At 39.8% G+C, this 21,493-nt stretch overlaps 1 long non-coding RNA gene across 2 annotated transcripts in view; it reads left to right on the forward strand.

Annotated features, from left to right (window-relative positions):
* The window catches only part of LOC134292484 (uncharacterized), a 119,862-nt gene extending 98,916 nt beyond the window's left edge, over nt 1-20,946 (forward strand). For both annotated transcript variants that reach the window (XR_009999723.1, XR_009999722.1), the window contains one exon: nt 18,051-20,946. This is a non-coding gene — a long non-coding RNA (uncharacterized LOC134292484). The remainder of the gene's footprint in view (nt 1-18,050) is intronic.
* Nucleotides 20,947-21,493: the final 547 nt, after the last annotated feature.

Consider the following 21,493-nt stretch of genomic DNA (forward strand, 5'->3'; position numbering starts at 1 on the left):
TTTCTCAGAATATTCATTTCCTATATTATTTCCTCAATCGCTTCTGTGCATTTTTTGAAATAGATGCCATTTTAGTCATGGCTATTTATGTATGTGTTAATAAAGGAAAAGAAAGAAGGAAAAATATGTTCATGATCTCTTCTTGATATTAAGAAACTGAAAGATATAAGTATGACGTTGTTAATAGTCTGTCTTACAGAACATGATTGGATAAATGTGCAAAATCTATTTGAAAAAAGCAGGTTATGTGAAGTTCATTTCTATCTCTGTCAGTAATTGTACTTCTGAAAGGTACAGGTCAACTGTGTGCCTTGGTTCTGACTATTTCAGACTTTTGTTATCATCTCAGAAAGACTTTGAAGTCATGTACCATGAAGGGCCAGAGTCTAGAATAAGGAATAGCTGAAGGGATTGTGCATATATAGTCAGGAAGAGGGAATTTCAGGACCAGGGAGAGCTCCCAAAGAGTCAGCCATTGTTCTGATGGAAGCCAGAACCCACCAGGGATGGGAATAGCCAGGTGGGATTTAGTTCCTGTACATTGGCAGGGGGTAACAAAATGGATGGAATTAATAGCATATCAGTGGGCAAAAATTATTTTCAACTTGTGAGTCTTTAGCTGTCATTTGGGGCAAAGGAAGCAGGTCTAAAAAAAAGCAGGCAAAGAGAATGCAGCAATATGGGAAACCCAGGGAAAGAACTAGCCATGGGGAGAGCAGACTGTAGAACAAACAGGGGTTTCTCAGAAGCACTTTCTGCAAACTTTGCATGTTGTCTGGTATGGTGGAATTTGTTGGGGTGTGACAAGGGAGCAGGCAATACATGTGCATGACATTGTGGGAATGAATTAGTGTGTCTTTCTAAGGTCCCTTCTACAGTGCCCTATATCCCAGGATCTGATCCCAGATTATCTGGTAATGGAGACTCATATAACCCAGTTCAAAGCAGATGACGTGGGATTAGATCCTGGGATATAAGGGGCCTAAGTTTGCTTTGAGTATCAGTGTGCATGCTTTGATACAGATGCGAGTAGAAGTGCATATTTGGTTAATTGTCAGAATGTGAACGGGCCTTTTGCAACTGCTATCAAGAGAGTTGCTTTTCTATTCAAATTCTTGTGGAAGTCTACAGACTGGAATTCACTAGAAAATATGGTTCTCTGGCTATTTTAGAATGAAGTTGACATGGACTGGGTGCTTGCCAGAATCCAATACAGTCTCAGAGCAATGTATAATGCATGTCATACTACAGGACTATGATGAATATCATCAGCCAGTTTGTGTCTGTGATATATACATCATGAGAGGCAAAGCTTCACGGGAGTCACTAGCACAAATGGGTGTTCTGGTGTTCCAGTAAAGATACAGATGTTATCTAGGGGGTTAAGTAAGCATGTGAAGACAGAGCTCATGCTACCTGTTCATTGATAGTGTGAAGAAGACAATCTTCTTTAACTGTAGAGATTATTGAGAGGGGAATTTCATATTCCTTCAGATGATGATGGAGGGCCATGGATGGTTTGAGTTGGGGCAACATAGTCCCTATTCTCCATGTTGCTCTAGACTATTCCAGGCCAAGGTGAGGCCATTTTTGAATCATGAAGTCAACCAATTCCTCCAAAACAAACAAACAAACAAACAAACAAACAAACAAATATATAAATAAAAAATAATTTTAATAGGAAGGCCTTAAGGGTATATGCAATCTTCCAGGTTGCAATCTTTCAATCTCTGTGTTCAATCTTCTGAATAGAGCTATTATAATTGCATGCCATGGACTATCCTGGGTAAATCTGGGAGTTGAAGTCCAAAACAACAGGAGGGTTAAAGGTTCCCTATCCCCGCTTCAAGCCAAGGTGATATGAAAGCCCTGCCTGTACTTGTGGGATTAAAAAAAGAAAATGATGGGAAGCCTGAAGAATATGTCTAATTAAGTAATATTATATCATGGTGGGTAATTTCATCAGCATCCAGACCAGTTATTGTCTTCTGCCCGAAAGCATGAGAGAGCTAGAACACACCCTTTCCATGTAGTCTTTTTCTTCTTATGGCTGCTCAGGCTTTCATCTGATGCCACACCTCTCTTTATGTTTACAGTTGATCAAAAAATAAAAAGCTTCACCTCTTCAAATAATACTTACCTGAATTGGCTGAAAAATCCTTCCCACTCCTGTCAGAATGAAAAGTTAAAATTTGGCTCCATGGATTAACTGATGAAATATATTTGCATCCAAATCTTCAACCTCTAAATGGTTTTAACTTCAACTAGTAATTAAAGTCATCTGTCCCAGGGAAGATGAATGTGGTCACAGAGAGCCATACCTCAATCAATTCTCAGATTCTTGTATGAATATGTGCCTTCAAGTCACTTGTCAACTTATTGCAGCCCCATGAATTTCTCAGATTTTTCTTAGGCAAGGAATACTTAGAGGTACTTGGCCAGTTCCTTCCATTGAAATATAGCCTACAGCACCTGGAATATTCCACAATAACAGCGTAGTGTGATAAGGCCTTTAGATTACTCATTGTTTTAAATATAAGTTGTTAAAAAGTTTTAAATTAATTTTATTTCTACACCACTCTGAGATACTGTGATATATAGTGGGGCAAAAACTGGAAATTCCTCCTATCCCTTTAATAAATGTGTAAAAGAGGGAATTTGGGCAGATGTTACTTACTTACCTGGTAGCATTTTTTTTCCTGTCAGGAGTGACTTGAGAAACTGAAAGTTGCTTCTGGTGTCATATAATTGGCTGTCTCCAAGAACGTTGCCCAGGGGATGCCCGGATGTTATGATGTTTTACCATCCTTGTGGGAGGCTTCTCTCATGTCCCCACATGGAGCTGGAGCTGGGTTGAATTCGAACTGACAACCTTCAGATCAGCAACCCAACCTTCAAGTCATCAGTCCTGCCAGCACAAGGGTTTAACCCACTGTGTGGTGCAATGGATTGAGCATTGAACTCCAGCTCTGGAGAACAGGGTACAAATTTCTTCTTAGCCATGGAAACGTATTAGGTTGACCTTGGGCAAGTCACACTCTCTCAGCCTCAGAGGAAAGCCAAGGCAATCTTTGGCCTTCCTCTTGCCAGGAAAAGCCTATGGTGGATTTGCCTTAGCGGTGCCATAAGTCAGAAATGGCTTTAAGACACATGATGTACGAGCAACACTTACTGAAATTCCCTCTTCTATAAATCAGTTAAAAATACATGACTTCTCTCCAGTTTTGAGTTTGGCAACCCCATTTAAAAATCTTTGTGGATGGGCATACGAATAAATGTGGTTTTATGTACACCTAGAACATTACCTGTATGAACCTTTAGCAGGGAAATAATTTATCCGAGCAGCTGAGGGCTCCGCTCAGAGGACCAGAACTGTCAAAAAGAGATTGAAATGTCCAAATTAAGCTGAAGTTGCTCCCTTTGTGGTCCTTTTGAAATTGGTTTCCAGCGAGCCTGCGCCATTACATGCATTCTTTGTGCCAGGAAAACAAAAAGAATTACATTTTTTGTTCTAGAGTATTAATGTTTAGGTTTTAGTTCCATTTAGTTGTGCTAAAATGTAAAAATGAAAGGAAAAGGAACAGGAAAGGGGCTTCCCCACTGGGAAACATTGGCTGAACAAAATTAAACATGATAAAACCATATTATTAAATTCTGTCGAAAAGGTATTAATCTTGTTACGCAGGCACTAAAGCCTTGAGTTTTCTAATAATTGCAGTTTGCTGTAAACTTAATCTTTCACAGCATCATCTGTTAAGAAACAACAGAGGAAGGTTGGGCTTGTTGAAATGAAGGAGGAGGAGAGTTAAAAGCAGAAAACAGCAGTCAGCCATTATTATAGCACCCTGTTATTTATTAATTTATTAAGTGTTGGCAACACACTCATTGGTACATAAAGCTTAACATGGAAAAAGTGTGCCTAATTAGCATAAATGACAAAAAATGGGCTCTTGAGCCTTGGAGCAAGTAACTTACAGTAAGATCCAACCTTGCTTCCAGGCAAGTATCAGAAACTGCATAGAGTTCAGCTGAACATTGTATATAAACCATTATTATTTAATGTGTTGTCGAAGGCTTTCATGGCCGGAATCACTGGGTTGCGGTGAGTTTTTTGGGCTGTATGGCCATGTTCCAGAAGCATTCTCATTTGACATTTCACCCACATCTATGGCAGGCATCCTCAGGGGTTGCCTGCCATAGATGTGGGGGAAATGTCAGAAGAGAATGCTTCTGGAACATGGCCATACAGCCCAAAAATCTCACAGCTACTCATCATTATTTAGTTGTTATGACTCAGCTAAGGCTTGAAAAGTAGTAGCAGATTTAGAACCAGTGTGGAATATCAACAGAAGTTGAGGCAAATGGAAGAACATCATGAAAAAGCTAATGGAATTTCTGTACTGGTCTTGCTCAGGAGGAGGAAGAGTTAAAGGTGTAACATGGCATCCTTTCAATATCTATAAATAAAGTGTTTATTATTATTATTATTATTATTATCATATCTAAACATGACTATCATGTACACAGGAAATATGAAACTTCTTCTATTCTGGCTGAAGGATTTTGCACATTGTAATTTAGCAATTCTTTCTAATTCTTGTCACTGAGTGATGACACTGCATTGTCCATTTCCCTCACTCATGCTTCATGTTATATCGCTCCAGGAGATTTGCAGTGAGATAATGTAACTTGTTGCATTTATCCAGATGTTAAGGGGGAAATTGGGGGTAAAAGAAATGGTGAAATGGCAGTTATTTTTGAGTCCTTCTAGTGTTTAAAAATAACACTGGCAAGACCTACATGAGAATAAACTGGAGAAATGAAGAATAACAAATATTACAGTTCTGCTCAAGTGTGAATCTACTCTGGATTTCATTTGACACTGAAAGGTGCTGAATGCTATCTCAATTTTCTTCTTGGTATTGTTGACATGGCAAGTCTACTTAGAAGCTAGTCTAGGATCCATGGATAGGTGGACCCTAAATAATAAGTGTTTGGTTATATGCCTTTGCATAGACTAATGGTTCTCCAGGTGTTTTGGACTTCAACTCCCAGAAATCCCAGCCAGTTAACCAGCTATTAGGAACTGTGGGAGCTGAAGTCCAAAACACCCAGAGTCCCAAAGGTTGGGAACCACTAGCATAGACTGTTATAAAGTACCCATCCTAAGATTTTCTTGTCAATCTTTATTTGGATGAGGTTTGTCACTGCTTGTCTTTCAGGCTAAGGGAGTGTGACTTGCCCAAGGTCATTCAGGAGGTTTCTGTGGCTGAACAGGGATTGAAACTCTCGTACAACACCTAAAGCACTATTCCACATTGGCCCCAAGAAATACTAGCACCTCACATAGTCTAACATAACCTGGATGGCTCATCTCCACAGAAGGAAGGAAGCTTAGATAACAATCTATCCTCAAGCAGACCCTATGACAGTCAGTTTTCTTCTGGAAACTTTGCAGTCTTCTTCAAGCCCCTTGGGTGTCTGTTTCAGGTGTAAACCCCATCAGGTTTGAGCCTTGACACTTTACATAGCTCTGCAGTTGTCTAATGCCAGCCTTATAAGATTAGGGGGACTAGCCATAATGCCTCCCTGACTTTTGGCGCTTGCAGACGTCAACAACAAAAACAGCACCCAGTCCAAGGAAATAAACACTTCATAATTACTAATGTTTCCTTCTTGATGAGTAAAAAACATAAGCACATTAAATGATAGATTTTAAAGATTTCATTTCTAGTTTAAATACAGCTGCCATAATTTTTATGTGCCGCACAGCTGTTCGGCATGCTGGCAGCTGGCCATATCTTATGTGTCCTATCATGCATTTTCTACTATTGTCTTTCTGACACATACAGAATATAGCTTTAACTCATGCTGGGAGGAGGGAGAGGGGATGAAGAGATTTGATTATTTCATTTTCTGCAGGTAGCCTTTGTTTTGCTGCAGAGTGCCAAACAATGGCACTGCTATGGCTTTGCACCCACCAGTATCCCGTGGGGACTGTGTATTGAAAGAGACAATTTGCATTCCCCATTTCATCTTGCAGTCGATCAGCAAATGGCATTCTAGATTCATTGTTCCGTTTCAGGGATAATCTGAGAAGATGGATATTTGGATAGATGATAGATTTAAGTGGCTGAGGAAGGAAAGGGGCCTGAGGCTGTTAGGAATTGTGGGAGTTGAAGTCCAAAACACCTGGAGAGCCCAAGTTGCCCAAGCCTGATTTATACTATAGAATTAATGAAGTTTGACAGCATTTTAACTGTCATGGCTCAATCCCATGGGATACTGAGAGTTGTAGTTTTGTAACATTTTTAGCCTTTCAGTCAAAGAGTGTTGGTGCCTCACCAAAACTACAAATTCCATGGTTGACCATCAATGGTACCACCATTGTACAATATGAGTAGGAAACAGTGACATGGTGATAAATCTAACTTAGGAGTATGGCATCATGACTGAATAACAGGATGCCAGCCAAGTTTTAATACATTCCCTCCATAAAAATAATGATACAGAATAACAAACATACCAGTAAATTCACCTTTCTAAGACAAAAGGTCATGTTGTGTTCCAATGAGTGTTCACTGCAAAAGAACAGCTCCTGCTCCCTGAGCTATAACTGTTCTCACAGTTTATTGGAATATGGATACAAAATATTTATGATGCAGATTTTCATTATGATTTCTACCACAGATATTCATAGCAGTCTATTAATATGTTGGGCGTGATTCCACCTATTAAATTTAATACATTTACCCAGAAGTCTCTTATTTTGGGCAACATAACTACAGATGAATCAGCTTCTCCATGTTTACCACTGTTCCAACAAGAAGGTCATAAGTTTTATTAGCTGAAGACAGCTTAGCAGTAGAGTATCATCTATATACTGTTTCATATATGCTTTAAATCAAGTAACTTTAAAAGGTTTTACTCTTCCAATCATTATCAGTGTCTAGATCTATTTCCCAGACAGATTGAGAAGAAAATGAAGAAGAAAAAATTAAACAGCAATTTAATTATTTAATTTACATACCACTTTTCTCATTGGAACCCACAGTAGCTCTCAATAGGGTTTTAAATAAACAGGTGCAACTTTAAAAGAATTATTATTAATATCAAAACACAATCATGAAGATTATATCACAGTAAAATAGCAACAGCTAGTTTTGCACGCATAGAATTGGCATCCATTCTTTTGCAGATTGTTGTGATGATGACACCATTCATAGGAATCATTTGAACCTGTCGATCTCTACAATCCAAAAATTGAAGATGAGTATGGAGGATTGTAAGGCTGGTCAGCTAGCGTACAATTTCACCCAGCTTTTTTATTGACTGATTTGTTGATCGCAGAATCATTACTGTTAGGCTCAATACTGATAAAAGTATCAGTGTTGCCATCTATGCTGTCAAATATTTAGTAGGTTTTGTCTCTTCTATTGATAAGTGTTGGCCAGAATTCTACATGCATGACTTAGTTATGTAACAGTTAGTTGCAAATGTGAATGGTGATCAGGTAACTTTTATGATCCCTTCACCCATGGCAGCGCAATGGGTTAAAACCTTGTGCTGCTGAACTGCTGACCTGAAGGTTGGCAGTTTGAATTCGTGGGACAGGGTGAGCTCCCGTTGTTAGCCCTAGTTCCTGCCAATCTATCAGATCGAAAACTGCAAATGTGAGCAGATCAATAGGTACTGCTCTGGTGGGAAAAGGCAAAAAGATGCTCCAAGCAATCATGCTGTCTACACAACCAGGAGGTGTGTATGGATGCAGGCTCTTTGGCTTGGAAATGGAGAAAGAGCACCTCCTACAGAACCGGAGATGAGCACTGCCTCCAGAGCCGGAAATGAAAGGAGAAGCCTTTGCCTTTGTCTGTGTATTTGTGTCTCATTGTATGTCATGTAACAAGGCACTGAATGTTTGCCTGCATCTGTTTATGTACAGTATACTGTAATCTGCTCTGAGTCTCTTCGGGGTGAAGGGTGGAATATAAATGAATAATTATTATTATTATTATTATTATTATTATTATTATTATTATTATTATTATTATTATTATTATTACATATCCCCTACACTATTTAATGCATAATGATTGTGACTATGAGTCAGTTACGGATGGCTAAATCTAGGTCAGAGGTGTCGAGCTCATTTCCACCAAGGGCCACATCAGCCTTATGGTTGCCTTCAAAGATCCGTCTGCAATTACAAGAATGTATAAATGTAGCTATTTTGCCCTGGCATTGAAATCTTCGCGGGCCACATACAATTCAGCCCACAGGCCTTGAGTTTAACACGTGTGTTCAAAGTTATGCATTTAAAATTGCAGTTGTGAATTTCAGCCATTATTTAAATGTCATTATCATATTGCATATCATATATTTATTGTTTATCGAACTTCTTTTATTTTCTTGGTTTAGGGTTGACAGTAATCAATAACTGTACGTCACCTCCTCGCTACACCTTTTCTACTATTAATCTATCATTCTCCATTGTTCGGTTTTATGCAACTTATTTCTTAATCCTATTTCCATGCTATTTTGAGCCAACCAGTGTACGGCTTCAAAATACATATAGGCAGTTATCATGTCACCCCTTTAGCTATACATATTTACTCTTTTAATCTTTCATCATAAATCAAGCATTCAATTCCTTCATTTGTCTTAACTATTCTCTTGAGTTCTCACCAGATGTTCTCCCATCTTCTGCAGGCACAAAAATATCAAAAATGAACTTAAATAATAGAATTTTGCCTGCACATTTCTACTAATTACATTAAACCCCTTCAACCATTAAAAATTGCACTGCTATTTCTCATAGCTTTCAAGTGAGGCAAATCAAGTTTTTTAAGTTCAGAAAAACAATAGTCTGGGATGTTTGTTGATGTCAACAAACAACAAACATTTGCCTATCCCAGAGAGAAATTTTATTATATATATAATTTTTTTAAAAAGCAAGATTGCTTATCTGAATGTGTTAGGATTTTCTGGGTGTGTTAGGGAAAACTACTCAAAAAAAGCAGAGCATCCAAAATATGCAAAGACGGGATACTTATAGTTGAGCATTCAGCTCACAGCAAGCAGAGTGTGAAGTGGCATGTGGTTGTAAAGAATTTAGAGCTTAAGAGGCAAGATCTAGAGTTTTGTCTTTAAAATCACAAAAGGTTTATTTACAAAAATAATAACTACATTTCTTAATAGTAAAGAACTGGGTCCTAGCTACTCTAAACTCCATCTCTTTTAGGGTTCAAAGAGAGGGGAAAATTTCCAAGCATTACATCTCTTCTGGCACACAAGCAGAGAGAGGTTTCAATACACACAACACACATCAAGATGTAAAAGTAAAAGTCTAAGACAAAAGGCATGCACAACCAATCAGAATGAGAGCAGAAACAGAGAGGAGAGACCTCATGGGCCATCCAGTCCAACCCCCTGCTAAGAAGCAGGAAAATCACATTCAAAGCACCCCTGATAGATGGCCATCCTGTCATTCAGGGGCTGGGGGAAAGCAATTTCCCTCAGCCTATTCTAAACTACTGGTAAGTAACTACTCTTCATTGAGGACTGGAGACTTGGGCAGTGTGGGGTTGAACTCTAACAGAAAGCAATATTGTGGAAATTTCATGAGTATTATATTGCTTATGAGCCAAAATACACCTAAATGAACTAGACGAGAGAGCCCATGGATTTATTAGGGTTTTCTTAGGCAAGGAATGGTCAATAGGTAGTTTTGTCAATTTCTTGCTCTGAAATATAGCCTACCAGACTTGGATTTGTTGGTGATATCCCATCCAAGTACTAACCAGGGCTGTCTCTGCTTAGTTTCCAAGATCAGATGGAATCTGGTGCCTTTGGGGTCTTTGGGCCCATTCAGATCAGCGCAATTCTTGAAATAAAGTGGCTCTTATGCTTTGTGATCTGGCAATTCTGTTCCAAATACTAGATCCCTGGGACCTGACTGTTAGATTTGCATATTGCCCTCTGGAAAGTGGGGATAAATATTCAGCCCCCAATCTGACAGAGCAGCACCAATGTCTTCTGGTTTGTGTAAGCAAGAAAACTTCATCCTCTTCAAAGGCAAAACAGAAGCTGGGAGAGTCTATTTATAATTTGGGGGATTTTCAAGATCATAACTCTTTCATTAGAAACTGCCTTAAGCCCGCAGACGTAGCAATCAAACGCTGTAATATCCGGTGTCATGTGAGAAGCACCTTGTGCATTTGAGCAAACATCATCAAAGGGCCTGAGCTGAAATAAAGCATGTTTTCCGAAAAGGTGCTGAAGGTTTTAAAGGGCCACGGCGGGTGAAGCTATTTATCAGGAAAAGGACAGCAAATTACCTTGTTAAAGGGGGAAAATAACCATTAGAATTTTTCTCCAGCACATGCTTAACTTAATATGGATTAATAACAAGAACTTGGAAAGTTGCTTTTCAAAACCAACCAGTGTACTTCTGAGACCCAAGGAGAAGTTATATGTTGTTTGTTGGAAAACAGAACCAATCACTCACAACTAGTTGTTTGTAACAAGTTACTTCTGAGTTACTTGATACAAGAAATGAGTAACTTAATATTCAATAAGTTACTTAATACAAGAAATACAGCGATTGAAGCACAGGAATAACATCATAACATTTGAGGAAATGAGGAATCCAAATTTTAGCTTTATTTTGGATCAGTTTAGCCCATAATGGAATTTACAGGGTATACATTCTTCAAGTGTCTCCGTAGGCAACTGCATTTAGTTTTCATTACAGACAATGTTCCTGTTGGGAATTGTTCCTCAGCCCCACCCTGCCATGGAATGCAAGCTCACCTGAGGCTCCCAAATTTTCCTGTTTTCCAGGGAATTTTACCTTCTGTTAATGCTTAAATAGGAAGCAGGAACATAACTGTTTCAGCCTTTGGGACTTTTCTCTGCTTAGTGGGACTTAGTTTGACTTTGAATCTGATCCATTCTGTATGCAGCTTGCAACTCCTAGTCTTGCCTAAACCAACCTTTTTGGCTGCTGAGCCTTCCCCACCCCCGGCCCCGAAATTCGCAGGGTGATCCATGAGAAGGCCTTACATTTATTATTTAAATTGTTATGTTTACTCATATCATGATCTGATCACCATGCTCAATATATCCCATATGCATGGGGGTATTGGGATAACAATATGAAAGGTTTGCTAGGGTAGATCCTCTCTCACTCAAACTCAGCCCCCACTCCCCGAACCAAAATACCAGCCCCCTCGCCGAATCGAAATCCTGGCTACGGGCCTGCCAGCAATGTACAGTGAGATGTCTCCATCGCTAATGCCATTACCCTCCATATCCAGGATGTCACTTGGAGGACTCTCCATGCTGTTGCTGCCTGGGTTTGGGAAGCTGTGCCTGTTTGCAGTGTTTCCCTATGGGTAAGACACAACGCTCCAAAGCTTCCTGCTATTATCAGTGATTGGAGATAAGAGAGTAGATTTTCCCTGCAGGGTTCCTGCATGTCAGGAAGTTGGACTGGTCGGCTGTTGTGGTCTCTTCCAACTCTGTATTCTATATTTCTGTGCTAAACTAGCTGGGAGGGAAGCAATATAGGGAGGGGAGGGTGGGATCCCAACTCTTATCTCTGATCACACATAACAGAAAAATGCTCCATGTGCAACCTCCTTTTTCTCATTTGGATGCATGACTTTGGATAAGTAAACCTGGGAGAGACTTCAAGAAGGTAATGGAGATGGCGGAGGGGTCAAGGCATCTCCTAGAGTGTTCACAGGACATAACATGACCAGTTACTGGTAAAAGGTTATACTCCTTTTCTGCTATAAATATTTGGCACAGTGTGTTAAAGCGCTGAGCTGCTGAACTTGCGGACCAAAAGGTGCCAGGTTCAAATCCTGGGAGCGGAAAGAACACCTGCTGTTAGCCCCAGCTCTTGCAAACCTACCCTGTTTCCCCAAAAATAAGACATCCCCGGAAAATAAGACCTAGTAGAGGTTTTGCTGAATTGCTAAATATAAGACCTCCCCCGAAAGTAAGACCTAGCAAGGTTTTTGTTTGGAAGCATACCCGGCACCTGCCAATCAGAAAACCAGAGCATGCAGAATTGGTAAATGTACATACCACTTGTACATGGAAATAATGGTAGTTACAAGAAATTCTTAATAGGATTCACAGTTTGTCCGGTTATGTTGGTTTGTGATGACAACTACTGTACAGCATATAATAAATGTTCTTTTTTTTTGTTCAACAATAAATGTGAATTCTTCTTCATGGAAAAATAAGATATCCCCTGAAAATAAGACCTAGCGCATCTTTGGGAGCAAAAATTAATATAAGACACTGTCTTATTTTCGGGGAAACACGGTAGCAGTTCGAAAACATGCAAATGTGAGTAGATCAATAGGTACTGCTCCAGCGGGAAGGTAACGGCGCTCCATGCAGTCATGCTGGCCACATGACCTTGGAGATGTCTATGGACAATGCCGGCTCTTTGGCTTAGAAATGGAGACGAGCACCAACCCCCAGAGTCAGACATGACTGGACTTAACATCAGGGGAAACCTTTACCTTTTACTAAATGTTGAATATTCAGTGCTAGACATTGAGTCCCTCTGTCTTTCTGGCTCATGCATGCTAGTCATTCAGGGCAGAAAAGGGGAAAAAAACAAGCTAATATACAATTCAGGTCATTCATATTTTAGTCTAGAAAGGTGTGAAAACAAGGAGAGACTGTTAAAACTGTTTTTCAACCTCCATGCCTGTAAATGTCAAAATACAAAGACCTGTTCTCCTTAGTTATTTCATCTGAATATGAAATATCATGACTAATGATATTTTTTTTGTAAATTTAGAAAAAGAATAATTTTCAGGTTTTTGAAAAGAAAATCAAGAATGCCAAGGTGAACTGAGATAAAACCACTGAAAGTGGGAGCAAAGAAAGCTTAATTAATGAAATAGAGCTTAAAAGGCTATATTTTTGGACAGGGTGACTTAGAAGGATTTGTTGGAGTTGGAGTCCTAAAGTGTGTGATGTGAATGTCCATGTTTTGAGGCATTTGAATCCCTATTCTACTGCAGAAAGCTGTTGAGTGCCTTGGGCACATCTCATTCTCTCAGCCTCAGAGTAAGGCAATGAAAAACCATTCATTTTCTGAATAATTTATGCAAAGAAAACCCTAATATAGAGTTGCCATGAATTGTAGACTTGATGTACATTTTGATAACAAGTTCTAAACTTAGTATGTCCCAGTATTTGCAAGGAAGGGTCTTATGGACACTACTGAAAGTGTTGCTAGAATAAACGATAATTCCTTTCCATGCACACAAGCACTCTCAGGAAGATTAGTGTATCTTAAAGTGTGCTGAAGTTAGAAACCTAATATATTGAATCCTTTACATGTTTCCTGCTGAGATATGTGTGTGTATCCCTTCAAATGTGTAATATTTAGGTTTACTTATGGGGCTCTCTGGAGCCCCCGGTGGCACAGTGGATTAAATTGCTGAGCTGCTGAACTTGCTGGACAAAAGGTCGGTGGTTCGAATCTATGGGAGTGGAGTGAGCTCCCACTGTTAGCCCCAGCTTCTGCCAACCTAGCAGTTCGAAAACATGCAAATGTGAGTAGATCAATAGGTACCTCTCCAGTGGAAAGATAACAGCACTCCATGTAGTCATGCTGGCCACAAGACCTTGGAGGTGTCTATGGACAATGCCGGCTCTTTGGCTTAGAAATGGAGATGAGCACCAACCCCCAGAGTTGGACACGACTAGACTTAATGTCGGGGGAAAACCTTTACCTTTTAATAATATTAATACAATTAATAATTAAGGACCACAAACATCAGCATAGCACCTGCACTGAGAAAGCTACTTTCCAGTGTATCTAATATCATATCTAGCCCTCTTTGCCAAACCATCATCTTGTTTGCAGCATGAAATTTTCAGAACGACCAAATAACCTCACCTGCCTTTGGCTCTGTAATAGCAACTTGGCATTAAGCACTTTGAAATCAAAGAGGTGTTGGGCATGGTAAAAAGGAAAACACACCACTGGATGCATATCAAAGCGGGCCATTCAATATTACCAACAAGTAGAGACCTGCGGCACAGTGCGATGGGTGAGGGAAGGGGCAGAGAGTCAGAGAAAGATGATCCCGTGTTCTCGGGCCAGATTTCACCCCAATCGAAATCCCTAGGAGCTTTGCCTTTGGTTGTGTTTTGAACCCCACACCGTACCCCAAGCTTTCTAAGTGGGCAAGGCGGATGGAGGGAAGGAGAGGCAGAAGAATCAGAGGCTCCTCCCATCCACCCGTCCATGTTCTGCTGCACAGTAGCGCCCAAAGCTAAGCAAAGTGTTTTGGGAGGTTAACAAAGAAAAGCCCATGGGCAGCTCTCCACATCCCTGGTGGTAATAAGAAATAACAAGTACAATATTCTTCACTTTAAGGTGCCAGGATTTCGGATCTGAGATGGTTTCCTTAGATCCAAAATTGGGAATGCTTTGCTGACCTTTGACATTGAACTGTTGAGAAGTTTTGCTCTAGAAAAGAGGGAGACAATTGGTACAGGTCCATTGCTGTGCTTCAAAACCCTATGGAAGTCACACAAATTGCCAAAAAAGAGAGACTAAACAAAACCAATAGTGGCTAGAAGTCTACTTATAAGGCCTAACTTACAAAAGGCCCACTCACACCACACACTTATATGGCTATGATTTCACTTGAACTGCCTGGCAAGTTCCTATGGAACCCGGGGATTTGCAGTTTAAAGAGGAGTGTTTAGATTTTATGCCACAGAGTCCTATAATCCCACCAAACTACATATCTCAAGATTCTATAGGTTTTTGCCATTGCAGTTTTTTTTTTGTGAGTTAGGAGTGACTTGAGAAACTGCAAGTCAGTTCTGGTGTGAGTGCATTGGCCATCTGCAAGGACATTGCCCAGGGGGTGCCAGGATGTTTTTACCATCCTTTTGGGAGGCTTCACTCATGACCCCTCATAAAGAGCTGGAGCTGACAGAGGGAGCTCATCTGTGCTCTCCCCAGATTCGAACCGGCAACCTCCAGGTCAGTAATCCAACCTTCAAATCAGCAGTCTTGCTGGCACCAAGTTTTAACCCACTGTGCCACTGGGGGCTCTGCCATTGCAGTTAAAGTGGAACCATAGTGGTATAAGTCTGTGGTGTGAAAAGGCTCCTGGTTTTGAAAAATTGGGTTTTTAAAAAATTAAACAATTAAGGGTATATGTGTGATCTAGCCAAAAGGGAGCTGATGTTCAGGAAAGCAGTCCCATCCGGCTCCCTTTTTGCCTAAGGTGGTCAGGGGATGCCATTTATCCATCTTTTTCTTCGGCCATGGAAATGTAGAAAAACTTTTTACATCGGCATACTCTCAAATACACTGTTCTCTAGTGTGAAGGAGCAGGTAGATGTCATCTTTAATTCATACTCACTCAACATTTTTTAATTTGGTGAGATATTTGGGGGGTTTTGCACTGCAGGGAACAGAATCCCTAAGGATGTGGATGGGGGAGTCTACGTGTCCTATTCTCCATAAGTAACTTTCTTGAGCTCTAAATACTAGTTGATGGAAGATGAAAAATAAGAACAGAAGTAATATATGTAGATATGTAGATCCACTTTCCTAGGTTATGGAGGACCTTCAAAAGAGAGTATACATATCCTGAACTTGCCAGAATAAATGAACGGGGAATGCTATCACATACCTGTTGCTTGGGAAGAATTTTTCAGTTTGTCTTTCTGGTTCGAGATTCTTCACTGTATTTTTCTTGGATGCGTTCCTGCTCCTGATGCTTATTCTTTAATTTTTATTGTTTTTTAAAAAAATATATATTGTTTGATATTTTTCTCCCCTCAAGTCAGGAGTACACCTCTGCCTTCTAATAACCTCTCTGAAGGTTATACATGCTAGATACGTTCTTGGCAGTTGTCCAGGTAGTTTTCAAGATCTCTCTCGTATGCAAATGGACCCTTGATCTGGTGATTAAGGAAGATTTATAGTTGCAGCAGCAGCAACAGCTCTGGGGGCAGCATTGCGTTCCCTGTGTACAGAGCTTGGTAAAAGGAAGAAGCTGTCATTTTTATTACCTGCAAACTGGAGTGACATCTTTAGAACGCTGATAAACTCAGGGCTGAAGCCAGCCTTTCAACATCTGGAGGAGAACGAATAACTTCCAGATGAGACAACAAGAGAGCAATTTGTCCTGGCCTTCTATGACATCTTACTTCCAACCCAATTGTCCAGATTTGGCAAGGGGCGGTCCTCATTAACTATCTGTCATCCTATCTTTTCAGCAGTTTTATAGATGCCCGACTTTCTTCCACCACCCCTTTGTCATCAACTCACTTCAGTTGCTACAAACCAAGTCCAACATGCAAAAGTAGTTACACTCAATTATCCCAGCAGAAAGGAATGAGCCCTTCCTTCTAAGTTCAAGTAAAAACAAACCACTGTAACCAATAGCTTGTGTGTCATTCCCAATTTGCCATCATAACCACACACTGATGTTGCATAGCTGATAGAGTTTATTTTTAATTTTTTAAAAACAAATGTAAAAAGAGAAAAATGATGAATTCACCTGACTAAGCAAAGTTTAGCTCCTCAAACACTAGTTTTGAATCTACAGTAGAGTCCCACTTATCCAACATCCGCTTATCCAACATTCTGGATTATCCAACACAGTCGGCTTTTTAGTTGTCAATGTTTCTGTAGTCAATGTTGTGATATTTTGGTGCTAAATTTGTAAATACAGTAATTACTACATAGCATTACTGCGTATTCAACTACGTTTTTTGTCAAATTTGTTGTATAACATGATGTTTTGGTGCTTAATTTGTAAAATCATAACCTAATTTGATGTTTAATAGGCTTTTCCTTAATCCCTCCTTATTATCCAACATATTCACTTATCCAACGTTCTGCCGGCCCATTAATGTTGGATAAGTGAGACTCTATTGTATTTTGGATTGTCACCTCCTTTATTAGGGAGCCGCAGTGGCGCAATTGGTTAAACCCTTGTGCCAGCTGAACTGCTGACCTGAAGGCTACGTTGCTGACCTGAAGGTTGCCAGTTCGAATCCACAGGATGGGGTGAGCTCCTGTCTGTCAGTTCTAGCTTGCAAGGATATGAGAGAAGCCTCCCAGCAACACATCCAGACGTCTCCTGGTCAATGTCTCTGTGGACGGCCAATTCTCTCACACCAGAAGCGACTTGCAGTATGTTCTCAAGTCACTTCTGTGACTTCATATTTAATAGCAGAAGGATAAACAGACACAACATGTTTCATCCATAATGACAATTGCTATATTTATTAAGTTTGGCCAGTGCAAATGGTTGAGAATTTCATTTGGTTTATGTGAGGGCATGCCTGAGCCTTTGGGAAAAACTATAGTGTCTGGCTTTACTCGGGGGCTATCTGCATACTTTCTGTTAAAATCAAGACCATTAACATACAGAGGCACTTTAGGCAAGGTGAGAAAATAACCAGAATGAGTGTACTGAAAACAAGATGAATAAAGATGAATAAAGGATTAACTCCTCCTGGATAATTATAAGATAGCTTACAAAAGGAGATTTTGTTGGTGGCATTCATTTATCTGGTGTCCTTGAAAGTCTTCTGCCTCTGATACAAAGTGATGGTTTACAAGCTGATGCTCATAAGTTGTCTCAATCTTCTTCCTTGTGAAGCTTAAGCTGGTCAAAAACTTCTGTTGTCTCTGGGACTGCTGATATATGAATACGGGCTGAACGCAGGTGCTAAGGATGCCTGTTTTGGATTGCTTGGGCCGAGGATTACCAGAAAATGCCCAAGCCTCTAATCTCTGTAGCTGTACTGCAGAAAAAGGAGTAATCTAGCAAAAGAGCTCTGTACAGGCAAATGGAATAGACCAACTAAGGCAGTGGGTCACCACATTTTAAGTGTAGGACTCAGTGGAATTTAGTAAATGTGATGAAGTAGTGAGTCTATTTGTAAAAACCAAATAAGTTTGGAATGTGAAACAACTGGGTTGTACTGGCAAGATATAGACTATTCCTAATTAGCCTTCTCTTTCTTTGCAGGATTTTTTTGGGCAGAATCTCTAAGTCAATTTCTGGAGGCATTCAGGGGCCACAAAGACAGACTTGGGGAGTTGCATGACCCCACCAGGCTTCCTGTCTGCGAATAAATGGCTAACAGAAGAGAGTATGCAGGACTTTTTGTCATTCCATTACCACTTGATGTGGTTTGCTCTTGCATCTGCCGGCTGCAGAAGAAAATATCTCCCTGCCCTTTCCACTTGCCATCTCTCTACCAGTCCCTTCAGAAGAGGACAAGTATTTCCCCTGACTTTTAATTGAACTGCTAAGCAATTGGAAACCTGAGTTTGCCATTTTGCCAATCAACATTATCACGCAAGAAAGGTGCTTCCTGTCCATTGCAGCATTGTGCTTTTCGCAGGGAATTAAGAAAGGGAAAAAATGCAGGACAGCAAATTTCAGATTTTTTTGGACTCATTTGCAAGACTAGGCTAACAACTATTACTGTCAAAAAGTGTTTAGTATGGAAAACAGTGCAGAAATTGGAAGCATCAACTGATTCATAGTCATTAACAATAACCATCGTAATGTATTAATTTATTGATTAAAATTTGGAAACATTTTCACTGAGTAGTAATGAGCTCCTGAAGAAATCCTCCCATTTTCATTTCAGAAGAGTTATCAGAGTTTGGGTTAATTTGGACATATAGTCTAGTAAAAAAAGTAACCCTTTAAATCCCTGGATTCCTTACTTAGGAGATAATCATCTTCAAAGCTGGTGTCAGCTGGATTTTGTTAGTAGTTGGGACAAAAAAGTTGGCTTTTTGTGACAAAATTGAACTTGTTTCTCCCTAAATTGGGGGCAGCTTCTTAATTGATCAAAAAGATGTTCATCAATTGAAATAACTGATTGATAGAGTACTGACTGTGCCAAGCTAGTGAAGCCAGAAGCACTAATGTCATGGAGATGGATATTTCTGGGTCTTGGGGAAATCATAACCTATGGTTTCCAAAAGTATGTCAAGGGGACAGCAGGAATCATATTTTATAGATGGCAAATAGAGCATTTAAGGATCCTGATGCATTTCATAGGTTTTGTGAAAATGAAGTGATTTAAATCACATTATTTGGTGTTTTTTCCCATCTCTTTCACTAGTTATGCACCATATAGAGTCCTGTCAGAAGTAGTGCTCATGAAGGCAATTCAAAATATACCATAGTTATTATTTTGGAATGATTAACACATGGCGGATGTGAAACTCCCAAAACTGAGCCCTTCAGTTCAGTGTGCAGAGTCATTGGAAAGCAAGGAATTAATGCAGAGTATCTTGTTTTCATGATGTTTTTATTGTTTCATCACATGATGTCTTGGTCCATTGGCCACATTTACTGAGGGATTCTGGAAGTTGTAGCTTACAAAAGTAACTTTTCCAGGTTCTGATTCCAGTCAGATTGGTAGAAGGGAAGATATCACAGCTTCACCAGATGCAGTATTGGGGCATGGGGAATAATTCAATGCCATATCCAGATTTGGATATACAGTAGATTTGAAAAGAAGGTCTTTGTGGTGATCCAAGAGCCAATGGGCAGCCAGTACAGACCTCCATGGACCAATGATCTGGCCTGATGTACATTTGTTTCCTAAAATTCATTTGTCCAGATTACAGCTCTTTGCAGTGCTAGCTCTTGGATTTGGAAATACTGGTGATCTTGCCCAGTTCCTTCTAAATTTCTACTACAAAATATAAATCTTCCTTTTGCTATAGAGTAGGATTCACCCATTGATAGCTCTATGGATTTCATAGGTTGGGATTTCCTTGTAACAATTTCTGTAGATCAAAAACAATCTGAGTCTTGGGTCTTGGAAACCTACGAGTCATCTACCTTCCCAGACAAGTGCAGGCATGTTCAATCTCATTGACCAAGAATGAGACAAGATCTCTTGTGAACTGCATTAAGAAGATCAAGGGTAGAACAGGATTTCTTGCCTGTCTCCTACTCTTCTCTGACATTCACAATAAAGTAAGAATGGTTGGACCAATGGGTTCTTTGGTGGTGTCTCTACATCAGATTTGAATGTTCCCTGTCCTTCCTCATGTCACCAGAACCTGCCAGGGCTTGGAAAACAGTGAGCTGGGGCATGGTAAGCCATTCAGAAAGCACAAATCGGTCCCTGTGAAGTATATACAAAGTATACAAAGATACAGTTGAAGGGGCATTCCTAGCTTTTCCACACATGCAATATTCTTTTCAGATTCAATTATTTTTCTTCTCCAGATGGCTGAGGGAATTGTTGAAAAGGAGCCCAGTGCATTAGGTGACCTTAAACTTTACCCTTCCCCCACTCTTTGAAATCTCTGCTCTTATGTAAGGTGTGAAAATGCAATGGTACTTGGGGCATTACCCTCCTTAAGTATTGTGAATACGTGCACAAACAAGTAATATCATACCAAAGAGTAATGACAGAGGGAAGATGAAGACATCTCAGGACATCCGATGCACCTCTAGAACAAAGGGTGGAATCTCTCCTTGGCTGGTTCTGACTGGTTGTGAAATGTCTATGCATGGTTGTGAAAACTGGACAATAAACAAAGATCTCCCCAGTAAAGTCAGGCAGGCTCCCTCCCTCCTATCTTTCCATAGGAAAGTCAAAACTTGGTTGTGGGGTCAGGCTTTCGAATAACAATTAGCAGCACTAATTACTATTATGTACGCTGGAACTCAATTGACAGACCCAGTCTTTTAGATTCGAGCATGCCCATCTGTATTTTATAAGTGTTTTTATGAATGTCTGATGTAATTTAATAACTTTTTGATTGATTTATTGTACAATTTATATATGTGCTTTATTGTAAGCCACCCTGAGTCCCCTATTGGGTGAGACGGGCGGGATATAAATATTGTAATAAATAAAATAAAATAAAATAAATAAAATAAAGATCGACTTCATTTGAAATGTGATGCTGGAGAAGAATTCTACAGGTGCCAAGGACTGCTAAAAAGACAAATCAATGGTTCATGCAGCAAACCAAGACTGAACTCTGCCTAGAAGCCAAGATGATTAAACTGAGGCTGTCAATACTTTGGCCATATCATGAGAAGATATGGCTTACTAGAAAATACAATAATGGTTGGTAAGGTTGAAGATAATACAAATGGATAAACGCAATCATGGAAGTCATAGCCCTGAGTCTGAAAAACATGAGCAGAACTGATAAATATAAGATGACTCAGAGGTCTCTGATAAATTTTATTTTTTAGTAAAATAATTGTCTGTGGCTGGCAGTGTTTATGCTTGGTGAAAAAGGAACAGAATGTCAACAAACAAACAAACAAACAAACAAACACCATCCTGTTCTTTGTGCAAACGATTTCCTGAGAAGCTCCTCTTCTTGAACAATTATTCTCTATCCTGGGAGTAGTTTAAGTTTTGCTTTTGTAAAATGTGATGGATGATTTTTTTTTCATTTTGATATCAGCAAAGA

This window comes from Anolis carolinensis, chromosome 6 (assembly GCF_035594765.1).
Source record: "Anolis carolinensis isolate JA03-04 chromosome 6, rAnoCar3.1.pri, whole genome shotgun sequence".
Lineage (NCBI taxonomy): Eukaryota > Metazoa > Chordata > Lepidosauria > Squamata > Dactyloidae > Anolis > Anolis carolinensis.